This window comes from Hibiscus syriacus, unplaced genomic scaffold, assembly GCF_006381635.1.
Source record: "Hibiscus syriacus cultivar Baekdansim isolate YM2019G1 unplaced genomic scaffold, ASM638163v2 tig00113072_pilon, whole genome shotgun sequence".
NCBI classification, from domain to species: Eukaryota; Viridiplantae; Streptophyta; class Magnoliopsida; order Malvales; family Malvaceae; genus Hibiscus; species Hibiscus syriacus.
In genome coordinates this window covers 133,612-152,098 of record NW_024063438.1, presented here as the reverse complement: position 1 = coordinate 152,098, position 18,487 = coordinate 133,612, and the positions used below count along the sequence as shown (strand labels likewise).

Below are 18,487 nucleotides of genomic sequence, written 5' to 3'. Positions count from 1 at the left end.
AACTAACTGATTGCCAAAGCCATGCTATAATACATGCATGTACACAGTATGCTATAGTCTAACATTCTCCCTACTCTTTTCATTTCTTCCCTTAATCGACTCTACACCCCTGGCATCACACATATACTGTGACGAAACTCCTCAAAAGCTGACTTTGAGAGAGGTTTTGTAAAACCATATGCTATTTGATGTGCAGCTGGTATGTAGTTGATCTTCAGCAGTCCTGCAGCTACCTTCTCTCGGACAAAGTGAATGTCAAGATCTATATGCTTCGCCTGTGCATGATACACGGGATTAGCGCTCATAGCCACTGCTCCGGTGTTGTCACACCATATCACCGGCTCCCTCCGTTGTTGAATCCCTAGGTCTGCAAGCAAAGAACTTGTCCATGTAACTTCAGCAGCAGCATCAGCAAGAAACTTGTATTCTGCCTCCATCGTGGACCGAGACACCGTTTTCTATTTCTTTGAGCACCACGCAACAAGACATTTCTCAACGAACACACCATAACCGGAAATTGACCGTCGATCATCAATGTTTGCTCCCCAATCTGCATCTGCAAAAGCTGACACAGACAATTCTGCCTCACTTGCTTGGAACATCAACCCATAATTCACAGTTCCAACCAAGTATCGAAGTATACGCTTGACTGCAAGCCAATGTGGTTCATGTGGTGCATGCATGAATTGTTCCACCTTACCAACACTGTAGGCTAAATCCGGACGTGTATGGCACAGATAGAGCAAGGAGCCAACTATGCTGCGATACTCACTTTCATTTGACAGCAGCTCCCCAGCATCTTTTTGACAATTTCGATGCTAGTATCATCGGTGTGGAACATCCAGCTGCACCTGCCATACTAGTTTTCTCAAGCAGTTCCAACAAAAATTTTTTCTGATTCAAAAATAGAGAGCCACGAGAGCGATGCACTTCAATCCCCAAGAAAAAACGAAGTGCACCAAGGTCCTTGAGAGAAAATTTTTCACTAAGCAGCCTCACTACTTCTTGAATCTCACAAGATGAGTGTCCAGTGATGACTATGTCATCAACATAGACAAATACATATATGTCACCAGTACCTCGTTTACAGACAAACAACGACGAATCTGCTCGAGATGCTGTAAATCCAATATGCACGAGGCTATCCCGGAGCTTGGCATGCCAGTTCCTAGGTGCCTGACGCAATCCATATAACGCCTTCTGAAGCTTGCAGACGAGGACAGATCCATCTTCAGCAAGTTGTACAAAACCTGGCGGTTGTTGCATGAACAGATCCTCAGAGAGGTCTCCATTGAGGAACGCATTATTAATGTCAATGTGCCTCAACTCCCAGTCATTTGAAACCGCTAGTGTCAACACAACATTAAGGGAAGAAAACTTAACAACTGGGATGAACGTATCAAGGAAATCATACCCTAGAACTTGTGAGTAGCCTTTTGCAACCAGTCGCGCCTTATAGCGATGTATGGAGCCATCTGGATTTCAATTTAGCCTACAGTGTTGGTAAGGTGGCACAATTCATGCATGCACCACGTGAACCACATTGGCTTGCAGTCAAGCGTATACTTCGATACTTGGTTGGAACTGTGAATTATGGGTTGATGCACTATCCCTGATCTGGCAAGCAACGCAGGAAACACTCGGTACTCTCCACCCCAATCTGACTGAAAAACTTTGATTTTACTGCCAAATTGATTTGCTACCAATTTTTTGAACAGATGAAACACATCAACAGCTTGCGCTTTGTCTTTCAGTAGATAAATACAAGTAAATCGGGTAAACGCATCCACAAAGGTTACATAATAGCGAAAGCCATTGGAAGCAATGTGAGGAGGTCCCCATAAGTCTGAAAAAACCAATTCAAAAGGTGCAGTGTACTCTGTATTAGATGAAGAAAAAGGGAGTTTATGACTTTTTCCCATAAAGCAAGCCACACACGTTTTATTAACATCAATATCAAGTTTTACATCAAGCTCTTTGGCAATTTTACTTAAAGCAAAACTAGCTGGATGTCCTAAACGTCGATGCCATAGCTCAGACTAAGTCATATCTGAAGTTACAAGATGAACTGCAGCACCACAACCTTCTGTACTGAAATCACTAAGAGAAAACGTATACAACCCTCCTTTCTCTTCACCTTGCAGAAGAATCGCCTTAGAGAATTCATTACGAACAAAACACTTCTCAGCATGAAATTCAAGGTAAACTTTATTATCCCTAGCAAGCTTAGAGACCGAAAGCAAATTCTTAGTTATGTGAGGCACATGCAACAATTCAGTCAAGATTAGAGTTCTTGAAGAAGCAGAGGAAACAACCGCATTACCAACATTATGAATATCAACAGAAACTCCATTGCCAACAGTAAGTTTACCTGGTCCTCTAAACTCAGCAGGGTTCGAGACATTCGCAGCATCTGGTGTAATATGATGTGTAGCTCCAGAATCCACCACCCAATGATCACTGGACCTGGAGACCGTATTAGCTTGTAAATTACATGCTGTCTGAGAATGACCTTTACAGTATTCATATCCCAGGTTTGAAGTTTCAGTAGCAGAGTAGTGTGCAATGGCAGACTGTCCTTTATGAGTTTGAGACTCAGATGTAACACACATAAATTCTTCATCATAACGATGCCAGCATCGATCAACCAAGTGACCGAGCTTGCCACATAGCTGACATTGAATCTTAGTTCGTCCTCGACCTCGACCTTGACCACCTGTCCTGTTTGTAAACGATGAGCGTGAAGAGTTAGAGTCACGCCGTCCATTAGCAGAGGAATCATGATCTTCTACTCTCTGAGCAACATTGGCTGCCATAGGAGCATAATCAAACTGCTCTTCGAACCAGGCCAACTGTGCTTCAGCATCTAACAGAACGGTGTAAAGGCTGTCCAAGGACAGTGTTTCCTTCATCGTAGTGATAACCGCCATAAACGGTTGATACTCCCTGGGCAATCCTTTCAAGATACTGGAAACATGTCCAACATGCGAAACTGCACTACCACACGAGGCAAGTGCATCACATACCTCTTTTACACGAGTGAGATACACTCGCATGCTATCATTTCCCTTCCTAAGCGACTGCAACTTGCAGTGCAAACTCATAGCAGCCGTCGTGGATCTGCTAGCAAAGAGCTGTTGCACAACACTCCACACTGCAGCTGCAGATTCGACACCAACAAAATGAGGAAGAAGATGAGAACTAATGGTTGACAGGAGCCACGAAGCAAGCGCACTATCCTGCGCAACAAAATCCTCAAATGCATCATTGACACGAATCGCACCGGTATCATCAAGAATCGTCTCCGGTGGTGATTGTAGAGCTCCGGTCAACAAGCGCTCAAGACGGTGACTCCTTACCGTGAGCAGAATTTGCTGCTTCCACAGAAGGTAGTTCATCTCATCAAGAACAACGCTGATTTTCTTGTGAGAGAAGCTCATGCTTATGGACGACTCCATTGAAACACCAAGGAAGAATGCGCAGTAAGAGTTTTTCAAGAAACCCCAAGACCAATGGCGAAAGATACCATATTAAGAAACTGTATATGAAAGAAATGTATTGAATTCACGTATGTTGCATTTACAATCATACTAGCTTTATAGCTAGAGTCAAGCTATCAACCACTTAACCGACTAACAATATTTGGCGCCTAAACTAACTGATTGCCAAAGCCATGCTATAATACATGCATGTACACAGTATGCTATAGTCTAACAAACCCAATGTCCTACTTAAACTGTAAATTAAAATTCAAAACTAAAATTGATGTACAATCTAAAATTTAGTGACTAATGGTATAAATTATCCTAAAATTAGTTATATTAAATAATTAAAATAAATTCAGATTCCCAAGTTGCATGCTTGCTTTGATTTTTTAGAAAGAAAAACCTGAACTTGCTTTGGAATCTTTTGGCTGCCTTTGTTTTATTTGATGGATTACAGAGAAACTAAATATTAAGTTTGAGGCTACGATTTTTGGAACGGTCTATTTTCATTGATGAAGAAAAGAAAATATATTAGGAAGGTTGGAATTCTTTTACAACTAAAGCAGAAGAAAACATAGAATTTATATTCATTTATTAAATTTTAATTACAATTACAACTTTCATTTAATAAAATGGAAGCCAGGCAAAATTTATTAGAGCGACTTATTAATTTAAATTGTATAATGTAAAAAGTTATCATGAGATAGTCCCTCTTATTTAATTTTTTCTATTTATAATATCAAAATTTTAAATCAGAGATGTTCATTGGCGAATATTCGGGTTTTCAGGTGCTCGTATATTCGAGTATCTGATTTTCCAAGTAATAAGAAATGTAGCATGTATCCCGACCCGTGAATACCTGATGCCCATATTTGACTCGACCTATAACCCTAACCCTGTAAATTTTAATGGGCCAAATATCTAATCCGGGTAAAAGAATACTCGTTTAATTTTATATGGATCCCTAATTAAATATATCAAATAAGATTATTTTAAACATTCTTAATTCGAATTTTTGTTCTTACTTAATAATCTTTTATCTCATCACATTAACTTTAATATAATTGTTTTTTGAAAATAAATATTTTGTTAATATAGATAATTATTGTCCTCCTGTCAGCCTCCGTGGAGCACTAATATAAATGTCAACTCAATCTAATAGTACAAAATTTTGGTTGAAATTCTCTTGAGGCCATAAGAGCAGCACTTTTATTTTAAAAAGAAGTCTTATTTTATCATCATGATTTTAAAGACTACTTATCAGAAGTTTGAACTTTTATTTCTCGAATTTTCTTCAAAAGAATAAATTAAATTCAGATAGAGAATAGTGATAAAATCCAACATGATTATGAACTCCGATTTTGACATCAAATTCTAGGGCAAACTATATATTTAGTCATTCAATTGTTACAATAGTTTCATTTTGGTCATATAACTATATTCTTTTTCTAAAATCATCACTAATATTACGTTTTGATTCTAACTTGATTATTTGTCGTTAAAAATTAATAGAACTGCTGAAGTGATTTTTTTTAAAAGATGACGTGGCTTCACTAACACGTCAACATCTGTTAGGATTTAAGAAGCTCAATTGAATAATCGAAAATTGTCAAGAGGAGGTGAATTGACCAATTGAAAAAATCTTGGGTGTGGAGGAGAAAGGATAGGAAAATTTGCACAATGATTTATAGTAGTTTGACTTTTAAACCAAGTCTACATCCACTACCTTAGCTCCACACTAAGGATTTTCTAACAAATTCACTAATTTGTTCTTTCTTTTTCTAGGCTCAAGAGTAACCTTTACAAAACCCTTAGTTTTCAATGGCTAAACTAAAAGCACACCCTTTTACAAAGGTTGAAAGATATAAACAAGAAAACCTCACAAGGCATATGTTTACAATAATTAAGCTCACAAGAAAACAATAGAAAAATTTACAATGAACTCAAAAATACTTATGTACAAGAGAAAAGGAAAAATAAGAGTGAAAGAGCTTTTCTCTTGATCTCAATTGCTTGGATAGGTGTTATAACCTTCTTCAAGTGTCCTCAACTTGTTTTTATATGTTGAAATGAGTTTGTGGTCATTTCTAGCCGTTGGGGATATTTTGGAGCCGTTGGGATTAATTTTCTACAAAATAAAACTGCTCAGGACAAGGAGTATCGACACTCCTTTAATTAGTATCGATACTATCTTTGTAAATTTTAAATAAACTAGCCGTTGGGCTTGACCAGTATCGATACTACTTTACAAAGTAGTATTAATACTCCTTTGAGTATCAGTACAAATTTTGTATTCTGGAATTTGAGCAAGCTGGTAGTATCGATACTAACTTGAGAGTATCAATACTTTTCTTACCTATGGTATCAATACTGTTCATATAATATCGATAATGTAAGAACAATATCGATATTACTTACAATGAAAACTTTTTTATGCTCAAATTCTAGTTTAATGGACTTTGAATTATTTTTGAAATCTTTCGAAAACTTTGAACAAATTCAATTTCAAGTTCAAAAACATTTTGCCTTAATTTGTTATATCAAAATATTATAAAACATAGTTCAACAATCTCCCCCTTTTGATATAACAAAACATTTGAAAAATTAATTTTGGCAAACAAACTCCCCCTTAAGAAAATATTTTATGAAAAAAGAGAAATATTTGGAAAATATTAATGCTTTCCCTTTTTCATTCTTGAAATTGATTTTTTTTCAAATCCATACTTCTCCCCCTTTTTGTTATATAAAAAATAATTCAATTTTTAAGTTCAAAGATAACAATGGAGAATAAGTGATAAATTTTAGCATGAAAATCATTTGAAAAATCAGAGCCCCGCTCAATAATAGCATTCCAAAAAAAAAATTTAGCTAAAAAACTTGACAATTAAAAAAATTAAATTTCAACAAAAATGAACAAACATGTTAGTAGCACATGAAATTCAATATATCCAAGTTTATTATACTTTATGCATTACCAAATGTTGTATTTAAGTGCATGTGCATAAAGCTATCTAAAAATGTTATGCATTTGAAAAATCGATATCAATTGTTAGAGAGATATCATTTACAATAAACCACATGCATAAACATTTAAATTAAGGTCAAAAATTAAAATTTGTAAAAACAAAGCATTTGAAAAATTGATATCAATTGTTAGAGAAATATCATTTGCATTTAATAAAAATCATTAAAACTTTAGAAAATTTTCATCACAACACCTTTTTAACTACATGAGATAGAAGACATAAAGTTATTTAAAATCAAAACTCATGCATGCTTAAACTAAATGAGCAACCAATTAATCAAGACAAAAACATTAAGCTAAGAGGTTACCCATTCCTTTTTAAGTGTGGCCAGAGCATTTAATATCTTCACTTTCATCATCATTGCTCCCACACACCTACAAGAGACATTTATTTGGATTTTGGTATCCAAATTGCTTTGGATCCTTGAACATTAGTTTCAATGCCCCTTGTTCCTTTTGGAACCCATACTTGTTTAATTTTAAAACGTTTTCCTTTCTTTAAAGGACAAGTATATTCCAAATGACCATGAAAATGACAATGTGAGCATTTTGCCATTTTTAAACATAATGAGTTGTCTTTATAAATTAATTCTTTTTCTTTTGTTAAGATTTCAAGCTTAACTTTCAAATCAAAATTTTCTTTTTCTAAATCATTGATTTTGATTTTTGAAATCTCTAAATCGTTTTTCAAAGTTTCATTTTGTTTTTCAAAATCAAATCATTTTCAACTTTAAATTTTGAAATTAATTTCTTATATTTGGAATTCATGGTCTCAAATTCCAAATACAACTCATTATAAGCATCTTGTAACTCATCAAAAGAATATGAATTTAATTCATTTGAGTTAGAAGATACCTTTGAATCTTCTTCAATGGCCATGAGGTATATATTGACTACTTCATCTTCATCATTGGAGTTATCTTCATCACTACAAGCCGTCACATAAGCCTTCTTTTTACTTGATCCCTTCTTCTTTAGGAGGAGACAATAATACTTGACATGCCTCGTTCTTTGACAATTGAAGCACACTGGGGAACTCTTATTTTTTCTTGATTCATATTTCACTTCCTTAGAAGTCATGGATCTCTTGAATATTTTGAAGATCTTGGTCATCTCTTCTTCTTCATCATCATCTTCATCCACCTTTTCACTTGAGTTTTGATTGCTCTCATTGGTGGATTTGAAGGCAATGCCTACCTCATTCTTCTTGTTTTTCTTTTCTTCAACTTCTTCTTCTTATTCCTTTACCATCAACTCATGAGTGAGAAGAGAACCAATAAGCTTATCAAGAGTGAGAGTCTTTAGGTTCTTAGATTCGATGATCGTTGTCTTCTTCGATTTCCAAGATTTTAGAAGAGAATAAATCATCTTCTTCACAAGCTTCTTATTAGGGATAACTTCTCCAAAACCCTTGAGATCGTTGACAATCACAGAAAATCTATCCGTCATAACTTTGATGTCTTCATTCGGTTTCATCTTGAAATTATCATAGCTATGGTTGAGAAGACTGATTTTGATTTCCCTCACTTCATTAGTTCCTTCATGGGTGGCTTGGAGCTTGTGCCAAATCTCATTGGCATTAGAGCAAGAGGAGACTCTTTCATATTCATCCAAGCCTAATGCATAAAAGAGAATGTGCACAACCTTTGCATTGAGTTGGAACTTATTATTCTCTCCATCATTCCAATCATCCATCTCATCGGTTGGAATAAAGTATCCCTTCATGATTGAGTTCTAAGCTCCTAGTTTGTTTGCTTAAATGAAGATCATCATCGTATTCTTCCAATATGCATAATTTTCTCCATTGAAATAAGGTGGCTTGTTGACCGATTGAGAGTCTTCAATGTAGTTAGAATCGGAGGTCGTAGACATATTCTCGGTTGCGTCTAGAATCAACAGAGCTTCTTCAAGGATCATCTTAAGGTTGTTAAACCTTCTAATGAGTCAAGTTATGATACTAATTATTAGGATTAAATAAGCTCAATTGAATAATCGAAAATTGCCAATAAGGGGTGAATTGGCCAATTGAAAAATCTTGGGTATGAAGGAGAAATGATAGGAAAATTTGCACAATGATTTATAGTGGTTTGACTTTTAAAGCAAATCTACATCCACTACCTTAGCTCCACACTAAGGATTTTCTAACAAATTCATTAATTTGTTCTTTCTTTTTCTAGGCTCAAGAGTAACCTTTACAAAACCCTTAGTTTTTCAATGGCTAAACTAAAACCACTCCCTTTTACAAAGGTTGAAAGATGTAAACAAGAAAACCTCACAAGGTAGGTGTTTACAATAATTAAGCTCACAAGAAAATAATAAAAAGATTTACGATGAACTAAAATACACTATGTACAAGAGAAAAGGAAAAATAAGATTGAAAGAGTTTTTCTCTTGATCTCAATTGCTTGGATAGGTGTTGTAACTTTCTTCAAGTTTCCTCAACTTGTTTTTATATGTTGGAATGAGTTTGTGTCCGTTTCTAGCCGTTGGGGATGTTTTGAAGTCGTTAGGGATTAATTTTCTACAAAATAAAACTGTCCATGATAGGGAGTATCGGTACTCTTTTAATGAGTATTGGTACTACCTTTGTAATATTTAAATAAACTAGTCGTTACTAGCCGTTGAGCTTGACCATTATCGATATTATGCTTCATGACATCGATACTACTTTGTAAAATAGTATCGATACTCCTTTGAATATCGATACCTATTTTGCATTCTGGAATTTGAGCAAGCTGGTAGTATCGATACTACCTTGAGAGTATATATACTTTTCTTACCTATGATATCAATACCACATGAACAATATAAGTATTGTTCATATAGTATTAAGAACATTATCGATACTACTTACACTGAAAACCGTTTTATGCTCAAATTCTAGTTTAATGGACTTTGAATTATTTTTGAAATCTTTTGAAAACTTTGAACAAATTCAATTCAAGTCCAAAAATATTTTGCCTTAATTTTTTATATCAAAATATTATAAAACATAGTTCATCATCGTTAATTTCTTAATGACAAATGAAATCAAAATGTATTGATAGTGATGATTTTAAAATAGTTGAAAGATCAAAACAAAATTAAACTAATAGTTGAATTACTAAATACTAAATACTAAATTTACCCTAAATTCTCTCATAGATTTTTTAAACATTTCATTGGACTTTGTCAATTTCGTGAGCTCTGCGTTAATATTTAATTAGTTGAGGAAGCTTAACCATCTTCTCCACCTTCTCATCTGGTGAAAATGCCCATTTTCACAAAGTTTTCTCTTTAATTTACAATACCAAACTATTTGGATCGATCTCGAAAACCCTTTTGAATCCAAACTCTATCTATTGAGATCACTTCAACATCTACTTCACAAATGGTGCAATTCAAATCGTAGCCATAGGTTCTTAAAGTTTAGATTAGAGCTCTAGTTTAGTTTCTTTCCAAACCTCGCAATTTCAACCCAGAAAACGATTCTCCTCCACACAACAAAAGTAACCCAGATTTCACATCATTCTGCTGAACAAAAACCTTCCATTGGCTGACACGAGTTATTCTCTTTTCCCTACCACTCCCACCTCTCAACAGTGTTTCCCTTTTGTGTTCTTCTCTCTCTAAGAAAAAAAAATCTTCTTCCACAATATATATTTATATGCTCTTTCTTTATCGAATCAGCTAAATGGTTTCCAAGAATTACTACGACTTCTCGAGAAAAGTTGTGGTGATGGCTTGGATTATGCTTGGCGTCGATTATTCCAGGCTTTTTTGTTTGTTGTTTGGTGTTTTTTCATATGAAAACCATGAATGGAAGCCTCGGATCATATAACACCCTCGTTCTGCGTTGTTCTTGGATTTTATATATACTAGACGTAGATAGAATCCTATATATATTTTTGTTTTGAAGATATTACACAAAGCCCGACCACTTTTGAGGATGTTTAAAACACGTGTTGGAGGATGTGTTGATAGCTTTGAATCTCATCTTGGATACGTTGAAACCGATCCTTCGGGTCGATATGGACGTGTAAGTTTCCTTGGTGAATCTCGGAATTTTCCTCGGATTCTTTTATTTTCCAGAGAAAATTTGGAGAGAATGGTTTTTGATGTAATCTCTTAGATTTGTGTAGTTTATGTAGTGTGTATATAACTATTGATTCCATTTTTCCCCGGAAAATAACTGAATCTGTTGCTGTAAATGAGAATTCGTATGCAGTTCAGAGAGATTTTGGGTAAAGGAGCAATGAAGACAGTGTATAAAGCATTTGACGAGGTCCTCGGAATGGAGGTGGCATGGAATCAAGTCAAGCTCGACGATATCTTCCGTTCACCGGACGAATTGCAGCGGCTTTACTCCGAAGTCCACCTCCTTAAGAACCTTAACCACGATTCCATCATGCAGTTCTACACGTCCTGGATCGATATAGACCGAAGAACGTTCAACTTCGTCATCGAGATGTTCACCTCCGGCACCCTTCGAGAGTAAGTCACGTGAACCATCGACCCGGTACACGTGAAACCTTAATTCTAATGCTGTTTTTAATATGTAACTATGTGTACAGGTACAGGCAGAGGCACTGGTGTGTCGATATGAGAGCGGTTGACGCCGGACAGAATAATGATTATCCTGCAGGCGCTCCAACAAATGATTCACAAGAAAAAATTCGCCCCAAAAAACCAGAGAAAAAAGTCTCTAGGATTTATTTAAATATTATAAAATCAAAACAATCCCTAAAATCAGTCCACAAGTCAGACTGTTATAGCTAAAAATCGTCTTTATTCGAATTTTGCCAAAAATAGCAAAATCTCGAAAATCACTCTAAATTAAAATTCGAAATAAAATAAGCAATCTCCAAAAAATCCGGCCTAAATCGGATTTAAATTAACTTCCTAATTGACAATCGAAATATTACCATAATAGTAAAAAATATCTAAATCTAGTGATTCGAAGGGAAAAACGGCAGAATTTGAGGTTGAAAAATAGCTCAATTTGGAGAGCGTGCGCGTCGAAAAGAGCTTTCCGGATTGGGGTCTTATGCGCGATTCTGACACCTGTAACCAAAGTTATGGCCAAAACACTGAAACATACTCAAAACGACCCCAATGAGGAACATGTCACAATCAATTCCCGCCTTTGCGCTGATCTGCCAATTCATGGTATCTCAGCGCCATCAAGGTGCAATCTGACAGCTCAGCATCATCTGTCTCGGATCCCCCTACATCAGTCACCCCGGGTTGGAAAGAACTCGTCCTCGAGTTCAGAGTAGTGTCATCAGAATCCACAAAACAATGACTCAGGTGCTTCACATTAAAGACATCAGAAGTCTTCAAGTGGCTGGGAAGGCGCAACCTGTAAGCATTATCATTGATATTCTGCACGACCTCACAAGGTCCAATCTTCCGATCCTTAAGCTTATTATACTCACCAACAGGAAAACGATCACGAGTTAATACATCCCAAACAAAATCACCAACATCAAAAAGTACCTGACGATGATGATTGTCGACCCGAGTCTTGTACTTGGTATTGCTCTCATGAATGGTTTGTTTCACCTGCTCATGGATACCCCGAAGATACTTTGCCATCTCATCTGCTTTAGGACTGAAATGACCTATACGTGGAATAGGGGCTAAGTCCAGCACCCCGGATGGGTTCTGACCATAGACAATCTCAAATGGGCTTAAACCTGTGGTTCTGTTTTTTGATAGGTTGTAGGTAAATTCTGCCTGAGACAATGCCAAATCCAACTGCTTCGGTTTCGTTCTTGCCAAACACCTCAAAAGGTTTCCCAAACTTCGGTTCACCACCTCGGTCTGGCCATCCGTCTGGGGGTGGTAGGCGCTACTGAAATTCAACTGCGTTCCCAGTTTCCCCCACAGGCTCTTCCAGAAATGACTGATGAACTTAGTATCACGATCTGAAATGATGGATCGAGGAACACCATGTAAACGCACAATCTCTTGAAATAGAGATGGGCAATCCGGTCAGCATCCATAGTCTTTCTGCAAGCTACAAAATGAGCCATCTTGGAAAACCTGTCAACCACAACAAAGATAGAATCCGAGGCCCTTTGGGTGCGGGGTAAGCCTAGTACAAAATCCATGCTGACATCGAACCAAAGAGATTCAGGAACAGGTAAGGGAGTGTACAAGCCCGCATTGGTGAGAACTCCCTTAGACCGCTGGCACACATAACAACGGTCCACATAATGGGCCAATAAAAGTCAGAAGAAATAAGGGCCAAGTTCTTATCTCGGCCAAAGTGTCCCTTATTATGGAGTTCACTTATAATTTGCTACCTCAATGAACAATCTGGAATGCACAACTGTAATCCACGAAACATATACCCATTATGCAAAACAAAATCATGACGGTGACCCTCAGTTACCTCTTGAAATATCCTTCCAAAGGAAGGATCAGTTGCATACATATCTGTGAATGTCTCAAAGCCTACAACTTTAGTACTCATGGTGGTGAGAAAGGTACGACGGCTCAACGCATCTGCGACACGGTTCAAACTCCCTGCTTGGTGCCTCAGCGTAAAAATGAATTCTTGTAAGTATGCCACCCACTTGGCATGACGTCTACTCAGCTTGTTTTGGCCATTGATGTACTTCAAGGCCTCATGATCGGTAAACAGAATAAACTCCTTCTGTACTAGGTAGTGACGCCAATGCTTCAGGGACTGAACTATGGCATAAAACTCCAGATCATAAGTGGAATAATTTTTCTTTGATCCCGATAGTTTTTCACTGAAAAAAGCAACCGGACGACCTGCCTGACTCAGAACACTACCAAATCCAATGCCAGATGCATCACAATTTACCTCGAACACTTTGTCAAAATCTGGAAGTGCCAAAACTGGAGCCTCGGTCATCTTCTGCTTGACCAGTTGAAAAATGGCCTCTGCCTCCTCAGACCACTGGAAATCATGCCCCTTGAGGTACTCTGTGATAGGGGCGATCAGAGTACTGAAATTTCTAATGAATCGGCGGTAAAAAGACGCCAAGCCATGGAAACTTCGGATGTCATGTAAGGTCCTTGGTCTGGGCCACTCCAAGACTGCATCTACCTTTGACTGATCTGCATGAACACCATCAGTAGACACAACTAAACCAAGAAAAGTCACAGAAGTAGTGAAGAAAGAACACTTCTTTTGATTGACAAACAAGTACTCCGTTTTCAGAATCTCAAAAACAACACGGAGGTGATCGAAGTGTGAAGTCCATGTCGGACTATAAACGAGGATATCATCGAAGTAAACTACAACAAATTTCCCCATAAAAGGCCGCAAGACCTGATGCATAAATCTCATGAACGTACTGGGCGCATTGGATAGCCCGAAAGGCATGACCATCCTTTCATACAACCCTTGTGGCGTTTTAAACGCCGTCTTCCACTCATCTCCATGTCTTATTCTGATTTGGTGGTAACCGCTCTTAAGGTCAATTTTTGAGAAGACCTTAGAACCAGATAATTGATCCAACATATCATCTAGACGGGGAATTAGAAACCGGTACTTCACTGTAATTATGTTGATCGCTCGGCTATCAACACACATACGCCAAGAACCATCTTTCTTTGGCACTAGCAGAGCAGGGACTGCACATGGGCTCATACTCTCTCGGATATAGCCCCTCTCCAACAACTCTTCCACCTGTCGCTGCAACTCTTCAGCCTTCTTGGGACTGAGGTGATATGCTGGTCGATTTGGCAAACCTGACCCAGAAACAAGGTCAATTTGATGTTGAATATCCCTTATAGGTGGTAGCCCAGGAGGAAGATCCTCTGGCATCAAGTTAGAGAATTCTGCTAGCAGCCGCTGCACGTCTACTAGTAAATCTGTATCCACGTCTACTGCATTGTTCTCGCAAGGTAGTAAGGCATAGACCACGTCTCCATGCTTAATCTCATCTAAAAACCTGGACATAGAAAACAAAGTAGTATTATGGGTTACTGGGGTAGGAGTGAGTCCTTCCCGCCGGGGTGCCAACACAATCTTTTTTCCCTTGATGCTAAGGGAATATGTATTCTTCCGTCCATCATGAATGACACTGCGATCATACTGCCAGGGTCGACCCAACAATATATGACACGCATCCATAGACACAACATCATACCAGGCATTATCAAAATATTTTCTACCAATTGAAAAAGACACGAGGCATCGCCTATCAACTGTTACCTCACTGCTTTTATTTAGCCATGACAGCTTGTCTGGCTTAGGATGATGGTCCGTCTTCAACTGCAATTTCTGGACAACCTCCTCGGACACTACATTCTCACAACTGTCGCTGTCAATGATCATTTTGCAGACTTTATCTGCAACTGTGCAGGTTGTGTGGAAAATATTGGTTCTCAACCAATCGTCCCCTGAATCGCCCTTGGGATTAAGTAGACTCTTGCGAACGACCAGAGTCTCATGACCGTCTCCATACATCACATCATCAGTCTCATCACTATCATACACGGGTTCGCCAATCTCCTCAGTCTCGTCTTCCGCGTTTTCCTCAATCAACAAATTTTTTCCCTTTTGACTAGTAGGCTTCCTACAATCAGTCGCCCTATGCCCTTGTTCACCACAACGAAAACATCTAATAGTAGGGTTAGAATTACCCTGCGGTGGCTGTTGAGCAGGACGGGAATCCTGAGGACGAACTGGCTGACTGTTGTGATCGTTCTTGATCACTGGTCTCTTGTTTTGCTATTTTTCAACAGCAAGTGCACGCTGGTAAGCTTCCGAAACACTCCACAATGAATGAAGGCTGAGGACATCTTGTAAGGGCTGTCATAAACCCCCCAAATACCGCGCCACCATTTTCTCCTCCGTCTCAGATAAATTGTTCCGGGCGACCAATTGGTAAAACTCCTCCGTGTAATCATCGACTGATCGTGCGCCCTGCCTCAACGCATGAAGTCGCTGAAACAAGGTTTGTGTGTAGCCGAAGGGAAGGAAGTGACCCTTCATCTTTTTCTTCATCTTCTCCCAATCAGTGATCTTGGCCTTGCCCTGTCTTTCTCGTGAACGTCGCAACTGTTCCCACCACGCAGATGCTCTGCCCTTGAGTTTGATGGCGATCAGTTTCACTTTCACACGATCGAGGACTTCCTTATATTCAAAAATACGCTCCACTTCATTAATCCAATCCACGAATCCCTCGACCTATAACGTACCAGAAAACTCAGGGAGATTGACCCGAAAATCGAGGTCTCCGTGACGCTCCTCCCGACCACGGTGCTCCCGGAATAGAGCACGATTGTGATATGGGTTTTCGAAAGTGGAATTGGTATCGTGATCAGAGGCCTCACGATTCTCGAAGTCCTGTGCCGCCAGGCGCTGAGTTAATTCTGCGACTTGCCTCTGCAAATCCACAATCATCACATCCTGAACGCTGCGATCACGGCGTTAGGCTTTCTCATTCGGAACCTGCTCACGAAGACCACGACCACGACCTCCAGCCATTAAAACTGGTGAAATTTCCCAGGAAGATGTTGAAGCTCTGATACCAATTGACGCCGGACAGAATAATGATTATCCTGCAGGCGCTCCAACAGATGATTCACAAGAGAAAATTCGCCCAAAAAACCCAGAGAAAAAAGTCTATAGGGTTTAATAAAATATTATAAAATCAAAACAATCCCCAAAATCAGTCCACAAGTCAGACTGTTATAGCCAAAAAATCGTCTTTATTCGAATTTTGCCAAAAATAGCAAAATCCCGAAAATCACTCTAAATTGAAATTTGAAATAAAATAAGCAATCTCCAAAAAATCCGGCCTAAATCGGATTTAAATTGACTTCCTAATTGACAATCGAAATATTATCATAAATAGTAAAAAAAATATCTAAATCTAATGATTCGGAGGGAAAAATGGCAGAATTTGAGATTGAAAAAAGGCCACATGGAGCATAGCTCATATGGAGAGCGTACGCGTCGAAAAGAACTTTCTGGATTGGGGTCTTATGCGCGATTCTGACACCTGTAGCCAAAGTTATGACCAAAAGACTAAAACATACTCAAAACGACCCCAATGAGGAACATGTCACAATCAATTCTCGCCTTTGCGCTGATCTTCCAATTCATGGTATCTCAGCGCAATCAAGGTGCAATCTGACAGCTCAGCATCATCTGTCTCGGATCCCCCTGCATCAACGGTTAAGAACTGGTCTCGACAAATCCTACAGGGTCTAGTTTATCTCCATGGCCATGATCCTCCAGTGATACATAGAGATCTCAAATGTGATAAACATCTTTGCCAATGGTCACCTTGGACAAGTTAAGATTGGTGATCTCGGATTGGCCGCCATTCTTCGCGGTTCACAACATGCTCACTGTGTTATAGGTTAGCTCTCAATCCGCAGAATCCACTTAAGTTCCATAGAATCAATCATCTCTGTCTGTATACTTGCATATATTTGTATGTCAAATGTGTGCACCCGTGTATAACATGCTAGGTACACCGGAATTCATGGCACCGGAGCTGTACGAGGAGAATTACGATGAGCTCGTAGACGTGTATTCCTTTGGCATGTGTGTATTGGAGATGCTTACTTCGGAGTATCCATATAGCGAGTGCTCGAATCCGGCTCAAATCTACAAAAAAGTGACTTCGGTGAGTTACATTTAGTTCATTAATTTCGGTAACATTAACCATCTAGCTAATCTATTCCATTTTCTTAACTCTGCAGGGAAAGTTGCCAGAGGCAATAAACAGGATCCAAGATGGAGAAGCTAGGAGGTTCATTGGGAAGTGTCTCGACCAGGTTTCGAAGAGATTTCCTTCTCGCGAGCTCTTGCTCGATCCATTTTTGGCCTATGCTGAAGGGAATTTGCTGCCATACCCCCGAGTGTTGAGCTCAGTTGCAGAGCTTGTGCCTTTAGTGAAGGCTGATCCAATAAGGACTACTAATATGTCAATAACTGGCACAATGGACCCTGTAGATGACACAATTTTTCTCAAAGTACAGATTACAGACAAGGAAGGTACCGTGGCATGACTTGATTCGATATGTTTATCGGACTAATCTAAATCCTATTTTACAAGTTTTGATTTGTGATGTCATAGGTCATGCTCGGAACATCTATTTTCCCTTCGACATAGTAAACGACATCGTGATCGAAGTTGCCCTGGATATGGTGAAAGAATTGGAGATCAATGACTGGGAACCATTGGAGATTGCTGATATGATAGAGGAAGAGATATCTTCCCTTATCCCTACTTGGAAGGACTGGAGATCCTCTAATTTCCATCATCAGCACACCTTCAGGTATGAAGACATCGACGACGAAGACGAAGATAATGATTGTAACAGAAATCACCATCCGTTCTATGCTACATCCTCTCATTCTTCCTCCCAAGTCTCCCTCCCAGTGCTCCTCACACGAATTTCTCAGGGGAAAATTTAACTTCCGGCTGCAGTGCATTCAACAACGATGATGCAAGTCCAAGTTGCTCTCAATACTCCAACATGAACTTCGAAGACGAGTTCGATTCAAGTCTCCCACAATGTGTACATTCCAACATCCTGAAGACCCTCAAATCAACAAGATTTTGTCCATCAGAGAGCACCAGTTCTTACAGCTACATACAATGCGACGCACAACTCGATTCATGGAAGGCTTCAAACTTAAGCGGACAGCGAAAGCTAACAAAGATCCGTTCACTAGTCGACATACGTAGCCGGTTGCTGCATCGATACGTGATGGCAGAGGTAAACAAAAGGCGGTTGTTCAAGACCGTCGGAGCGGTTGAGAACATCGGATTTCAGGATCCAACGGAGGGTTCAAGTAGCAGCCTGAACCGAAGGATTTCAAGATGATGATGAAAACAGTGTGGGATGATCCCATTTATAGACTCTGTGTTAAAAGTAAATTAAATAATTTAAATTTTATATCAATTGTCCTGGGATTTACAAGCAACTGAAACACAGTGATTAAATTTCACTACTTGAAATGGAGATCCTTCAAATCAAGCTCATCAGAATT

At 38.7% G+C, this 18,487-nt stretch overlaps 1 pseudogene; it reads left to right on the top strand.

The window, feature by feature from the left end:
• Positions 1-10,089: 10,089 nt before the first annotated feature.
• On the top strand, positions 10,090-18,327 carry LOC120185222 (annotated as a pseudogene).
• The last annotated feature ends 160 nt before the right edge of the window (positions 18,328-18,487 follow it).